Raw genomic sequence first — 3517 nt, forward strand, 5'->3', positions numbered from 1 at the left:
CTCCCTGTTGTCATTTTGCAGTTTTTTTTCTTCATGGTTAAATACCTCCAACCTCTAGCTTTACCTCTTCCTGGTAGAGGTAACTATCTATAATTAGTCTATACATAGTCTTTTTCCTTCACAGGCAGGTAGCCTTGTGGGTAGGAGCGTTGGACTAGTAATGGTAAAGGTTGCTGGATGGAATCCCTGAGCTGACAAGGTAAAAAAAATCTGTCGTTCTGCCCCTGAACAGGCAGTTAACCCACTGTTCCTAGGCCGTCATTGAAAATAAGAATGTGTTCTTAACTGACTTGCCTAGTTAAATAAAGGTTAAATTAAAAAAAATATATATATATAATGTGGAAGACACATTACATTTGTACAACTGAAATGTGTCTTCTGCATGTTTCTCTCTCTACTAACACTATGGGGAAGTGATACTGCTTGTTCAGAGTATCTGTATTGTGTTTCTATGATTATTTGTCAGTAGAACTTCCCCTGGTACTGCTGATGGCACAACACCTGAATAAACATGTCCCAAATTAACATATAAACACAATTGAAAACACTGATCTGCTAATGTTACGGTGAGAGGAAAAACGAGTTGGGTGGCATCTGAAATGACACCCCATCCCTTGTATACAGGTTAACTGACAGAATAAAGGAAAGACCAATATAAAGTGTCTTCGTAGGGCGTTGGGCACTATTAAGCCGTCAGAAAAGCTGCAATGTGCCTTGGCATTGATTCTACAAGTGTCTGGATTTCTATTGCAGGAATGCAATACCACTCTTCCACTACCAGAGTGCAAAGAAACTTGGCGTGATCATGTCATTCTCTACAAACATCAAAGCAGTGACTCCCTCGTGCAGGTTCATACTCCACAACATCCGTAAAGTACAGCTTTTCCTCACACAGGAAGCGGCAAAGGTCCTAATCCAGGCACTTGTCATTTCCCGTCTGGACTACTGTTGGCTGGGCTCCCCGCTTGTGCCATCGAACCCCTGTAACTCACTCAGAACGCCGCAGCCCGTCTGGTGTTCAACCTTCCCAAGTTCTCCTATGTCATCCCGCTCCTCCGCATACTCCACTGGCTTCTAGTCATAGCTCACATCCACCACAAGACCATAGTGCTTACCTAATGGAGCAGTAAGGCGAACTGCCCCCCCCACCTTCAGGCTATGCTCAAACCCTACATCCCAACCCAAGCATTCAGTTTTGCCAGCTCCGGTCTCCTGGACGTCCCGCCCCTACGGGAAGTCAGCTCCCGCTCTTTTCCAACTAGCACTTTGGCTGATAACTTCTTTATTGAGGAGAAATGTACTTACTATGACATTGATATGTTGTTATCCCACCTAGCTATCTGAAGATGAATGGACTGTAAGTAGCTCTGGATGAGAGCTACAGTGCCTTGCGAAAGTATTCGGCCCCCTTGAACTTTGCGACCTTTTGCCACATTTCAGGCTCCAAACATAAAGATATAAAACTGTATTTTTTTGTGAAGAATCAACAACAAGTGGGACACAATCATGAAGTGGAACGACATTTATTGGATATTTCAAACTTTTTTAACAATTCAAAAACTGAAAAATTGGGCGTGCAAATACTTTCAATGTACTTTGTATCCCTCATTAACTCAAGTGTCTCCTTTACTTTGTCAGTTACCTGTAGTGCACTCCTTTTGACCTGGGCTGGGTTTAGCACTGAGATCATCTTCATTCCACTGAAACTAAATGGATGAAAGGTGCTTGTAGGAAATCCAACCCAGTGTGCTCAACTAAAGTCGTACACTATACAGGGAAAAGGGTGCCATTTTGTGCACAGCCCCAGTTTGTCTTCCCATATGACTGACATAGAGCTCTCCACAACAATCTTATACAGGGAAAAGGGTACAGATGCACAATTGAGTGCATCCTGTCGGACTGTATCACTGCCTGGTACGGCAACTGCATCGCCCGCAACCGCAGGGCTCTCCTTAGGGTGGTGCATTGCTTGTTCTAATATTTATACATTTCTTAATTCCATTATTTTACTTTTAGATTTGTGTGTATTGTTGTTGTGAATTGTACTGCGCTGTTGGAGCTGTGAACACAAGCATTTCGCTGCACCCGCAATAACATCTGCTAAATATGTGTATGTGGCCAATAACATTTGATTTGATTCTAGTGCTATCAAATCAAATCACATTTTATTGGTCGCATACACATAGTTAGCAGGTGTTATTGTGAGTGTAGCGAAATGCTTGTGCTTCTATTTTCCGACAGTGCAGTAATATCTAACAAGTAATATAAAATTCCACAACAACTATCTAATACACACAACTCTAAGTAAAGGGATGGAATAAGAATATAAACAGAAACACTAGGCAGACTAAATGCCCTTAGAAAGTTTTCTGGGTCAGTCTCTTGATGTGGGTTTTATGAGATTATATGAGTGTCATTCCACACAGAACACATAACACACACTCGCTGATTCATGAATAGGGTATGAATATGGTATTCACCTTATGACGCCTGGCAACAAGGGTTACATAAAGGTTACATTTAAAAAATAAGGGGGCGTATCTAATTTGTGGCTTTTGTTTTCCTATTTCAGGCCCATTCACAAACAAGCAAAACATTGCTAATATGAATTACATTGGTCAAAACGACTAAATAACATGTACAGAATTTGAAAGATATTTTCATTAAATTAAATTAAAGTATAAGCACTTGGAAGCTAGGATTAGCTAGCATTGGCATTCTCAGACTTTGACTGGGAGGGTTAGCTAGTTAGCTTTGTAGCACCACAGACAGCAAATATCCTCATGTTAACATAAAGATGCTGCCACCGTAACTGTCTTTTGTCATGGATCTTCTGTTTCTAACAACATTGCCATTTCAAGCATTGATCTTTGATTGAAAAGGGATAGTCCTACAGCCTGTATGGATAACGACCATTATTAGATACAGTCTAATATGCTAACTAGCTAACCCACCCAGTCAAAATCTATGAGAATGCTAATGTCAACGAAGGTCGGCTTCCAAGTGCTTATACTGCATGAAAACATACCTTGACATTTTTTCAATCATTTCCTTCAACATAGAATAAAAAAATAAAAAAATGCATTAACGCTGGCAAAGACTTAATACAAATGCTTTAGCAATGTAATTGTATTTCCAGGCACTACAGTGTCATTTAGACTAAACAGTCGTTAGTGTCTGTCCAAAATGACTGGGTTTATCACTACTTTTGGGCACCACTATTGCGTCGACGGTAGAGAGCGGCTTGAGAACGTTCATAAGAGTGGCATGACATGACCGAGTGATAGATGTAGGAGTGCAACCTATGAGTACAACACATTTCTGAGAATGTAATTTCTGGGAATTCTTCAAAGCTGCTGGGGTGTTCTTATCAATGTCCATTATTTGGGCCATACAATTCATTAAACTATAACCTCCTCTGTCACATTTCCTAAAGGCCCTAGACTGGTCAATAAGGACACCATAAGGCCTTGGTTATAACGATGTCAATTCAAACAAGGCAGAGCAGAGAGCTCAC

Source organism: Oncorhynchus masou, chromosome 8 (assembly GCF_036934945.1).
Source record: "Oncorhynchus masou masou isolate Uvic2021 chromosome 8, UVic_Omas_1.1, whole genome shotgun sequence".
Classification (NCBI taxonomy): Eukaryota; Metazoa; Chordata; class Actinopteri; order Salmoniformes; family Salmonidae; genus Oncorhynchus; species Oncorhynchus masou.